The sequence below is a fragment of the Carassius carassius genome, chromosome 5, assembly GCF_963082965.1.
Source record: "Carassius carassius chromosome 5, fCarCar2.1, whole genome shotgun sequence".
In the NCBI taxonomy this organism is placed as follows: Eukaryota; Metazoa; Chordata; class Actinopteri; order Cypriniformes; family Cyprinidae; genus Carassius; species Carassius carassius.
The window spans coordinates 34,586,131-34,598,894 of record NC_081759.1 but is presented as its reverse complement, the minus strand read 5'-3'; positions in this window follow the sequence as shown (position 1 = coordinate 34,598,894).

The window sequence follows — 12,764 nt, the reverse complement described above, 5'->3', positions numbered from 1 at the left end:
TCATGTGCTTTTAACCTAAATCACTGCAGCGTCCATCTGTGAAGGACATAGGCTGTCAAACATTTATTAGCCAATCATAGCAGTGGACGTTTACTTCTCTTCAAGAAGTCTTCAATCCACTACACCTATTCAGATATGTACAAATCTTGATAACATATTATCACTTATTTACTCTCCTTCATGTATGCATTTATTTTTTTCTCTGCTGAACACAAAATACACAGTATTTTGAAGAATGTTAATAAGCAACCAGTTTTGGTTCCAGTTTACTTCCATTGTATTTTTTTTGTCAACAATCTTCTTTTGTGTTTCACAGTAGAAAGAATGTATTGCAGGTTTAGAACAACATGGAGGTGAGTAAATGAGAACAGATTTTTTATTTTTGGACGGATAATCTGTTAAAAATGCTAAGAACACTAGTAAACAAGGTTAGGCTGTCATTTTAAAGCAGGGTAATCATTAATTTTTTTCACTTCATTGTTATAATTGGTATTTTGTAGCGGTTTTCTATATTATATTATATATATTATATATTCCTATAGTGTCATTTTGAAAGCATGCATGAGACGTATCAAAATCTCTGTTCATAATTGGCATTACTTATTGCACAGTGTTAAAGATCGAGAGCAAAGAACACACCATCAACGGAGTGCCATTGCACCAGTAGGGGGCAGTGGTGATCTGTGCTCTCTTTGAGATGAGCACAATGGTAGTAGAGAGATGTCATGTCTGCATACACCTACAGTATGTTAATAACATAGAACGATGGTTTTCTGTTGATTGTACCTTGTTCTTTATCACCTTGTGTTAGTGGTCTAGGACCAACATGACGCCTTGAGCATCAACATAAGCATATAGTTGACCCAATGCTTTTCTTGCTGTACTGGTTCCCTAAGGTATCCACATGATGCTTGTTATATGAAATTGTAGGAAAGAAGGTTATAGAGATGACATTAGGCCACTGTAGAGTTCAGTGGGAAACAAGGAATACACTTTTTTGCACTTTGCATTAGCTGTCAAGAGAGACATGATGAGAAACAAGCTGAGTCATGTACTTTACTAACAGTGCTGATTCAATCTATATGTCATGCATTTTGATAATCCCAGAGAGGCACCTTCCAGATTTTGTCTTGGAAAAGTTTAGAAATTGGGGGATCGGATGAAATAACATGTTTTGAAGTGGATACAGATGTTTTCCATTTATAGGACTTTGGAGAGATCACGACAGTATTAGATTTTATTGCTTGTTTGGTTGTCATAATTTAATTGAATCATCTTTTTCCTAGTAACACTGGTCTTAAACTGAAGTTGCTTGATAACACTTGAAATGCTGTTGAAAGGACACAGGTGTCCCACTTTCCCTGTGCAATATCAATCGAACCTGAGAATTAGCCACAAAGGCCAGTCTTTGTGAAGAAACATCAGTCTAAATCCCTAGTAGTGGCTTCCTCTGTGATTTAACCAATTATTATGTAGCACCCTTGAAATGAAGAATGGCATTTACCTTTAAGAAGATTAATTAAAACTCTTGAATATGCAATATTATTATTTTTGAAATCTGTAAGGAAGTGCAGCTCTGTCTAATTGCTTTGTCTTTCATTGTGTACATGATGAATATGGATGAGGATGTAAGCAGAACTCAAGACTAAGGTACAAGTTGTAACATCAAACCATCTGCAAGGGGAACACAAATCTGGCATGACAGAATGTTGCTTTTTCATGATTTGTCAGCGTATGTCCCTGTGTGTGATGGATATGAAAGATATACATCTGTTGTCACACTCTGCTTTTGTTTTTCTGTCCGACCGTTTAATAGAGGGTTTCTCAGATCCCAACCTTCAGATAGGACCTGGCGAATGTGTTTAGAATTTGAAGATTGGCCATGCTTAGTCTGTAATTTTGTCAATTAAGTCATAATATATATATATATATATATATATTTTTTTGTAATTCACATGGTTCCAAGATCCAAAATCTGTAGAGCCTTTCTATTCCACAAAAGGTTCTTTTTTTCCCTTTTCTATTCTCCACAATAAGAAACATTTTTACTTTTAGGAACTGTTGACTGATAGATTCTTAGAGCAACCAAAAACGGTTCTTCTATGGCATCACTGTAAAAAAAAAACTATCAAAAAACAAACACAAAACACATTTGGAAACTTTTTCACCTTTTTTAACCGTGTTCCATTGCACTACACCCTTATGAAACAAAAATATATTGCAGTATATTGGAAAATATCATGTAATATATTAGGCATATATTCTTATATATATTAATTTTTTCCAATATATTGCAATATATTGAAAGCGGCAATCATTTGTATATTTTGCAATATATTATATAATATATGTATCATTAATATATTATTAAATGTATTCAAATATATAATATATTAGAAAATAAAAGGGAAAATAATATATTACAATATATCACAATATATTTTAAGAAATATATTGGTAAATATATTTTCCTTTCGTAAGGGCAGGTTCTTTAAATGGATAATTGTTGCAGTGTAATCTTAATAATACAAATAAATAATTCAAAATTAAATAATAATGATAATTTATGATGATAACAATTTCTAAGATGATTTAAATTAAATAATAACAAGAATAAAATAAGGTACAATATTAACCCAATGCTGTTCTCAAAGCAGTGTATGTGTGTTCAAGCATGTGCAATTGGCCGGCATGACAGGTATGTGTGGACAGCTGGGCTCTGGCTCTTGTTAGATAAAGAAATGCCCACCCAGCCCTCATTTAAAACAAATCCTCGGCTATAGTGTGCCAAGAGAGTGACTGTGGGTCATCTCTTTTTGTTCACTGTGTTCTCATACAGACTATTTTCACTGACAAATATCTTTGCCCTTAGAAACAGCTTCCAACACATTCATAATTCTGACCTTACAAAGTACTTTGTGGTTCACCTTCTTTGGAGTGATGAAACAAGACAACAATAGAACAGGAAGTGTATCATGCTAATGGATGTGCACACTCGCAGGGATTATATTTGGTTTCAACACTGCTGTGCTAATATGCGAGCGGCGACAGACACTTGCACACATTCATGAATCAGACTGATTGCTGGCATGTCACTGGAAACAGAGGTGTGGGAACAAAGATGACACATTCATAGCATTGACAGATGGGAAGTGATTTGGAGTTGGTGGCTCACTCAGGATAGGTTAATTAGACTGATAAGCAAAAATGTGTTCGGTTTGGCACTGTGACTCTGATAGTTTAATGCAGCCATCTTACAGTCATCATATGTCTTTTTTCTGTGCCTTGGTATATTTGCTTTTTTTTTCTTTCTGAAAGTGCTTATGGCATTCAGTCAAAGCGTGGGTCTGCAGAATTGGACCATCCAGGCAAGGAATTGCAGATTTTTATAGGCAGAATGTGGATTCTTATTGATGGCTGTTTCTTTAACTTTTGGCACTTTTATGTCCCAGGGGTTGATTAAAATGAACAGATTTTAGGTCCAGACTTTCAATCTATGAAATTGCATCATAAAATATGAATTATTAAGATATGATCAATGAGTGAAATAATCATAAACTATTTTAATACACTACCATTCAAAAGTTTGGGGCTAGGAAGATTTTTGGTTTTTGTTACATTGACCAAGGTTGCATGCAATCAAATATAGTTAATAACTGTAATATTATGAAATATTCAAGTTGTAAATATATTTTTTTTGTATTGTACTATGTATTTAAAATATAATTTATTCCTGTAATGGCAAAGCTGAATTTCCAGCATTTTCAGTACAGCATGATCCTTCAAAAATCATTCTTAACATGTGGATTTGGTTCTCAAGAAACATGTTTTGTTATTATTAATGTTCAGCAGTTGTGCTGCTTAATGCTTTTGTAGAAACCATACTCTTTTTTTTCAGGATTCTTTGATGAATAGAAAGTTCAAAGTAACAGCATTTATTAAAAATATACATTTTGTAATATTATAAATGTCTTTACTGTTGCATTTTATTAATTTAATTAGTAAGAGGCATTTGTAAGAGCTAATTGTGTTATGGTCTCTTTTAATTGTTATTGCATATTGATCAACTGTTTTATTCAGCTGTGATGAAGACATTAATTGGATGTAAATGGCTTTAGTGACTCTGTCGTGTCATATAGTGTGTTTGGTTTTCTGTGAGACGTGTCTATGATGTTGCTCTGTGAAAAGGACAGTGCACAGAATACTAGTTATTGTCTGGTGTGTTTAGGCTTTAATATTTCATGAAGTGAAGGGTGCAAATGTCCAAAGTAAGATCTCGCTCTCTGGTATGCCATAGATGAATGGAATAAAACATGAAGAGGAATTCTTCTGACTGTGGTTTTGCTTTGAACATTTAGAATTTTAGTCCACATGGATTTCAAAAGGCATTTAAACTAGCTCCATGTTTTGCCCTTTTGTGCATATTCACCTCTGATGTGCTGAATATCTTATTTTTTTCTGATATTACAGATATAAAAGAGAGAAAAACAGTAAAGGAAAGAACAGAAAAGAATGTAAAATATTTTATTTTTATATGAGTTGTATAAATCAGATGGATTTACATTTGTGTGTGTGTTCTAAGTCATCTTTGGAAGTTTCTAACAAAATGTATGATGTTGAGATGCTGTTGGAAAAGTCAGAGAAGTTGCTGTTGTCAGTGACGTTCAGGATGGATGAGACAAAGCTAAAACTAATGGTCACAGCGGCATCATATTTAGCCCCCCCCCCCCCCCCCCCCAAAAAAAAACAAAATTCTGGGCTTTTTTGTAACTTTCATAATATAGTCAAATAGAAAATCCACATTGCTCAAGAGCGTTAAAGCTGTCTTAAAAAAATTTGAAAGTTGAATCCCAGGTGGACCTTGCAACAAGAATAACAGAAGACACTAATTGCTGTAAGGGATGCATGCTGTACAGGCAAACAAACTTTTAAAATTCACACATGTACTGGAGTTCTGTGAATAAGAGTGGACAGAAATGTCTTACAATTCATTTAAGGAGACTGATTGACAATTATAAGCAATGCCTTAAAGATGTTATTTTCACCAAATTGATGGTATACTTATTTTTTTCCAGGTAATTGCTTTTCTTTACTTTTCTTGTGAAATGACAGAAAGAGAAATTTCAACAAAATATCAGATTTTATCAAGCTTGTGGGTATCCTAATGTCACACCTGTTTTGCATTTCTAAGTATGAACACTTTGATATTAACATAACAGTGTAAAACTTATACAATTATAATTACTTTTGCAAATCAAATTCACTCTTTGGGAGTTACAGTGCACTGAGTTTCTTTAACATATACAGATTAAGTATAATTCATATCCCTGTCTGTTCAAAAAAAACAAAAACAAAAAAACTATACAAATTTTGTCCAACATTTGATGGCTTTAGTACTGCCATCCTTACTGTTCTTTTATTTAAGTCCAGCTGTTTCTGAGAATACCCCCACTGAACTCAATCAATGGAACATTGAAAGACAGCTGGGCACTTAAAGGACCCTGCCACATATACCCTTGACCTTCAATTCTGCTGCTCTTCTCCACTCGCTGCACTTGAGGAAGAATTTAACAGCATGTGGTAGTAATAAAGGCCTTATGTTCAATAGTTCTGTAAAGGTGACCGAGAGAAGACTTACGTTATATGTACAGCACTTTTAGCATTATGTTCAATGGACATTATGCACCGGCACAATATATTGGTACTTTTACATAAAGATGAAATGCTTTGTGACAACACTGTTAAATAATATCTTTACCAAATAATAATACCAATAATAACAATAGATTTAATTTTTGTGAACATCTGCATCCATTTACACCATTTCTTTGTGTCTTCATGTTTTCCTTTTTTCGTTACATTTTATTGTGCTGTGGAAAACATTCACACACTGTTTTTACACGATCCTTTTCCATCCAATATCAAACTTACACAACGGGAGGAGCTTAATTTACCATTATTTAACTTTTTTTTCTTAAAGCAACTCGACATGTTTTCTTTCTTCATCAACCAGCACAGCTTCATCTTTCTGTCTTTTAATATTCAACAGCTGCCCAGGGAGCTGGGTTTGTTTGAACATAATAAATACCATGTTTGTCTAAAAAACTGCACCATTCAATTCCCTGGAACTGAAGGTACCATGCTTTCCATCACAATGTAATTTCTTCCGTCTCAAAGGTTTATTCTTTCGTAATCAAAATGTTCCTGCTTTAATGTAGTCTGGCCACCCCTAAGTTGCTTCACAGATTCTCGATGCAGAAAATTATATCAGGCAGAAATCAGACCTGCATGAGGATCAATAGAATGTGCTTCACAGGTGAATCACTCTGAATATATTTCTCGCCACAGTGATAAGACTATGTCCGCAACTAATGAGGAAGACATATAGGATATTGTACCTTTTGGAGACCGAAATCCATCACTAAATCCAGCTGCCATAATTGTGCCATTTTGTCTTGACATATATAGCCTCGGGTGACTTGGCAGCATCTCTCCATAACCACAGGCACCATCTCGACCGGTTGATGTGCCACATTTTGCAAATGACGTCACATGGTAGTTTTTCAGCGCCTCCACTGCTGATTTCCTATCCACAGGAGGCCACTATATAGCTCAATGTTCAGTTTGTAAATGTCCGTAATGCAATTGTGCACAAGTTTACAGTTAGAGTTGTTTTCCCCCAGAATGCCCTACATGGATGATAAATGCTGTATGAAAGCGAAAAGTGTCAGTATTGCTTTTGTCATTACACATAACCATAATGACTTTCAGGGACATACTTTGTTATAAGCAATTTTTAATTGAGCTCTTTGGTGTATTTGCATTTGGAAAAACATGTATTATGTGCTTCCTTTTTGGTTAGTTTCCAGGGAAACCTTAAAAATTAATGTCTCCATTTTTATGTGACCTTCGTAATGCATCTCATTTCTCTGCTTTGCTTTAATTAGCCTCATCTTACTCTGTAGATTTAGAATTATAAGCACATTTTATCTGCCAACACTATAATTTTGGCGACTAAAACTCCTTTAGGTTTCCTAGAATGCATTTCATCTGAGTGAAATGTACTTGTACTATTTCTGTTACTGTTTTATTGAAATGTTCTGTTCGTTCACCTGATTGGGAATCTGATTTGTTTAGATGATACACACACCTCATTTCCAAATGCTCAGCGGTGCCTCAGATTGAGCTGCGGTGTCTGAAGCCAGCTACTTAATCCTGCTCCAGATCTTCCTCAATACCATTCGTTTGCAGTGTGTTGACGGATATTCCCAGGTTAAGCTTTATTGATTGCTGTTTTAACATCTAAAGGACAGATTCCTCTCCTCCATCCAGCATGCTCAATATTTTGTTTCAGGCTTACGATTCACATTTAATTAACCCACTCTCCACTAAAATAAATCAATATGTAGATTCAGAGAAAACTACTCATGTTTGGCCCTGGAACACAAAACATATTCCAGATTCCACAAGCATTTCAAAAGGCTTATGTTATGATGATCAAGGTTAGTTTTTGAAAAGAGTGAGTCTAACTGACGTTTTCAGATCCTTGGCACTTATTCAGGTGACACCGGTCTGACAATTTAAATTGCCACAAAAGTGTGGTTTATTCAATGTCTTAGTTATAGCATTATTATGAGCAAGGCTTTCAAGTAATCAAATCTTGATCATCATAAATGTTGGCACTCTAGAAATTTACAAAATATACTTGGTAGTGTTTCCTCATGTAACCTTGTATACTCTGATGTTCTCATAAATCTTAATTATTCAAAGCACATACTGTAGTATAAGAGAGAAAGGACTAGATATGGATTTGCCTTCCATTATGGGCTATGGAAGCACACAAGCTAATACAGTGAATGAATTCTTGCTGCTATGAGCTATAGGGAATAGTGATATTGAACTCTGATTTACTCTGCAGAAACTTGGCTGGGAGCTAATACTCCCGTAGCCATGTTTGCACCAAATTGATTTCATGTCATGTACTCAGTGTAAAGTGTGTCGTTGATTTTGTCTTGTGTCTTTTATTTTATTTTGAAGTTACCCTGTCTGTTTTTAGTTGGCCAGGTTGTAGCCCCCTCCAGTTTTATCGCATTTGGCTGATATTAAAATATGTAACTTACCTCTGTTCTTGTATCAAAAACACACTTCTATGGTTGTTGCATTTGTACACACCACAGTACTTATTTACATTTATGTAAAAAAGGTTGCATATAATTTTAGAATGGAAAGAAATGACTACTTTTTCAGCAAGGAAGCATTAAATTGGTTTAAACTGTTATATCGGACCTCAGAAGACTACAGAGGGTAGTCCGGACTGCTGAGCGAATTATCGGTACAACCCTCCCATCTATTCAAGAACTGTACTTATCCAGAGTGAGCAAAAGGGCTGTTAAAATCACTCTGGACCCCTCACATCCAGCACACTTCCTCTTTGAACTGTTGCCATCTGGTCGACGCTACAGAGCACTGAGCACCAGAACGACCAGACACAGGAACAGTTTCTTCCCTCGGGCAATCCATCTTATGAACAGCTGATAATAACTGTGGGACACACTACACTATTTATATTTATATACACTACACTTTTTATCCAACACACATACTTAGCGTACACGTAAATCTTTTGCACATAATATACATGTACATACATGGAACACACTATACTACTTATATTTATATTTATATACACATACACTTATTTATCCAAACACACATACTTAGCGTACAGTTACAATTTTTCCACATAATATACATGTACATACATTAATGCTCTTTTTAATATACCTGCCATACATTGTCAATTTGTATATTGTCAATCCTTACCCACCTATTTGTATTTTTTTGTATTTTTTATTCCTTATTGTGTTTTTTGTTCTGTCGCTGTTATGTTGCACTGCGGAGCTCTGTCACGAAAACAAATTCCTCGTATGTGTGAACATACCTGGCAATAAAGCTCATTCTGATTCTGATTCTGATTCTGATTCTAAAGACATTTATAATGTTGCCTTTATATATCAAATCGATGCTGCTCTTATTCAAATGACCAAATAATCCTTAAAAGAAAAGTATCACGGTTTCTACAAAAGCATGAATATGAAAAACATGAAAATGTTTTATTTGAGCACCAAATCAGTAAAATTAGAATGATTTCTGAAAAATCATGTGACACTGAAGACTTGAGTCCTTTACAGAATTGAAAATTCAGCTTTGCCAACTCTCATTTAGTGTACATTTTATATATATATACAGTACAGACCAAAAGTTTGGACACACCTTCTCATTCAAAGAGTTTTCTTTATTTTCATGTCAGTTTTCATAGAGTCACACTGAAGGCATCAAGGGCTATTTGACCAAGAAGGAGAGTGATGGGGTGCTGCGCCAGATGACCTGGCCTTCACAGTCACCGGACAAGAACCGAATCTAGATGGTTTAGGGTGAGCTGGACCGCAGACAGAAGGCAAAAGGGCCAACAAGTGCTAAGCATCTCTCGGGGAACTCCTTCAAGACTGTTGGAAGACCATTTCAGGTGACTACCTCTTGAAGCTCATCAAGAGAATGCCAAGAGTGTGCAAAGCAGTAATCAAAGCAAATGGTGGCTACTTTGAAGAACGTAGAATATGTCATATTTTCAGTTGTTTCACACTTTTTTGTTATGTATATAATTCCATATATAATTCATAGTTTTGATGCCTGTGTCCAAACTTTTGGTCTGTACTGTATATTAATGTTACATTTAAACTGAGTTTTACAGACTCAATTTCCAGATTAAGTATTTATTATAAATGAAAAATAATGTAAAAATATCTGCATATCTGGCTTAATATGGCATTGCATTGCAAGTCAATGTGCATGTTTGGCTTATGAATATTAAATAGCTAAGATGATTGGAAGATTGCCTAGAATTATCACAGTGAGCAAATTTTCATGAGTGTAGTCTTTGTCGCATTGTCACATCACAAATGCCTTCATTCAGCCTTTTCCCTTTATTCCTATGATGATTGTCCCATGATCACACATGTCTTGTTTTTAGTGTATTTTCTCAGTTTAAATATGTATATATATATATATATATATATATATATATATATATATACACACACACACACACACATATCCGGTTTCTTTAGTCATTTTTCAAATCTTTTTGTGCTGCATCATTTAGCAAGCTTTTGTTTCTTAGTTAATTTTGGTCTCACATATTAGAGCTGCTTTTAGATGCTTCTAACCCCTGACGTTATACACTCAGACAGATGTGTGAGTGAGAACTGCTATAAAAGAGGAGGTAGACTTGTCATTTTTGTGAACAGATGGTGCAACCCAAGACACATGGCTTGTAACCCATATGTACATCTACTCGCTGTTGAACTGTAATCATATTTCCTGCAGCAGGACTTTACACATGCTGTTGTTTTTGGCTGTGAACTCTCTGCCCTCTGTAGAGGCAATAAACAATAGGGTCAGCATATTCAACACAAAGAATTCATCTCTATCTCTCCGGATTTGAATGTTGTACTCACCTCTACATTCACCAGTTGTTTGTAAGTGTATTGATTGCCTAACCACAGGAAACTGAACTCTGAAATATGCAACATATCGGTTGTTATGCTTCCCTTGGGTGGATTGGAAAACAGCATGGTACATTTTTATCCTTAAATTCATAACAGTCCTGCAACTCTCTGTCATCATTGGAGCTATATGGAAGTGGAAAAAGACAACAGAATAAGCAGTGCGGAGGAGACTAGGATATATTTAGCAAATTACACTGCGAGGACACTTAGCTTCATCAGGCTACATCAGTTTCTGTTGAGATAATTCATTCCCTACAAAATAAGGACATTCCATAAAAACCTGAAAGACATGTTTATTAAAAAGAAGGACTTCAAGTTTCAATAGAAAAAGTGAGTTTTGCTAAAGCATTTGAGAGTTTGAGATTTTTTTTAAATGTTTTGAAAGAAGTCTCTTATACTCACCAAGGATACATTTATTTGATCAAAAGTACAATAAAAAGCAACATTGTAAAATATTATTACTATTTAATGTTTTCTATTGTAATGTTTTTTTAATTTAATTTATTCCTGTGATGTGAAAGCTGAATTTTCAACAGCAGTTACTCCAGTCTTCAGTGTCGCATGATGAAACCGTGTACCTAGATGAAATAACACAGAGAAGGAATAAGGGACTGTTGTTGGCGAGAAAACCACTGGTAATCTGGCAGCATGGGGAGAACTATGCAGGGTTAATGAGTTTTGCCCCAGCAGGTTCTGTGGGGTCCTTCAACACCTGTCCTCTCGCTGATCTGAAAAAAATACCATGCTGTTGGAGATTCAGAAACTTTCGTTTTTAATTACCTCCTCCCCACACCAAACACACTGCACACTTTAGGGGGCCTGTTATATGTTAAATACTAAGACTTTGAGGACTGTTTATCTCTTTAACGTTATATCTTTAACATTGGGGTTATTTTAAGGTTGATAATGACTAATTGCAGACATGGAGACACCATCAGAAATGTGATTGAATGTCTCCATGTTGCAGGTTGTCAGGTGACCCATTTCCCAAGAATATTTAACTGGGTCTTTTAGACTGATTACAGCCAATGACTCTTTAAGGGACAGTTGGCCTACAAAGATTGTGGCATTCAGATGAGCTGCAACTGAATCTAATTGGTTGGTCATCTTCATTCAGGAAGTGACTCGCACTTGTTTTTCTTTCCTCCTTTCATGACTGAAGAAATAAAACCTCTGTCTGATGTAAGCTTGTCTGAACTCAGGTAAATTGCTGTAAAAGGAAAGAAACCTGAAGATCTTTCCCACAAAAGCTGTTGATGAACAATTTATCTTCCCTTGTTTGTTGCAGCCTAGCAGATGCTTTTGGAAATGAAAAACCGAATAGAGGCAAGGGAATTTTACTCTGCTAAACATCACTTTGTCACTTTCGTTCCACAGTGTTTTCCTGGTCAGGTTTGTTCGGGTTTTCATATGGCAGATGTGCAGCTGTGAAAATGATAGCTGGAGAATGAAGAAAAATGCTGCAAAGTGATTTTTTTGATCAATATTAATGCTGTCTGGACAAATCCTCCCACAGTGTTAACAAGACACTCCTCAGGGTCTGAAAGTGTGTGTCATGTATGCATAATGACCCCTCATTGATCATCTTTCCTGTAGTCATCTAGCATGTTTGCTATTTTGTTGTATGAAATCTGACTGCTTGCTTCCCCCAGGGTAATAACAGTGCATCAAAACTGATCACTATAAGTAAAATGTTAAAATATTACAAAAAAACAAAACAAAACAAAAACAACTGAATTTCAAAAGGGCTGTAGGGAGGTGGTATGGAAAATTCGAGATAAAATGAAGTGTTTACTGATTTTGATATTGCAGTTACATTTATCTTCTGAAAGATTTCCCCCCCCTAAAAATTCTTTCATGATTCTAATAAACTATTATTGTCAATAAACACTTATGCTGAACATCTTTGTTTGTGTTAATAAGTTTTTGAAAACACTTTGTTTCATGAATTTTTCCATCCAATATAATAAATAACAAGTGACTGTAGACTATGTAAATTTACATGAAGACATCAGCAGAACTGCTTTTTCAAAAACCTTGGGGATCAGAATGAGAAAGTGCGGAGCTATGAATTAAAAATGATGTGAATTGTAACTGACGGCTGAATCAGTATCTGTCGGCAGATCACCATTGCACTTGCTTAAAATACAATTTTTACTATTTAATCAAACCCTTTTGAGCATCATTCATAGAATC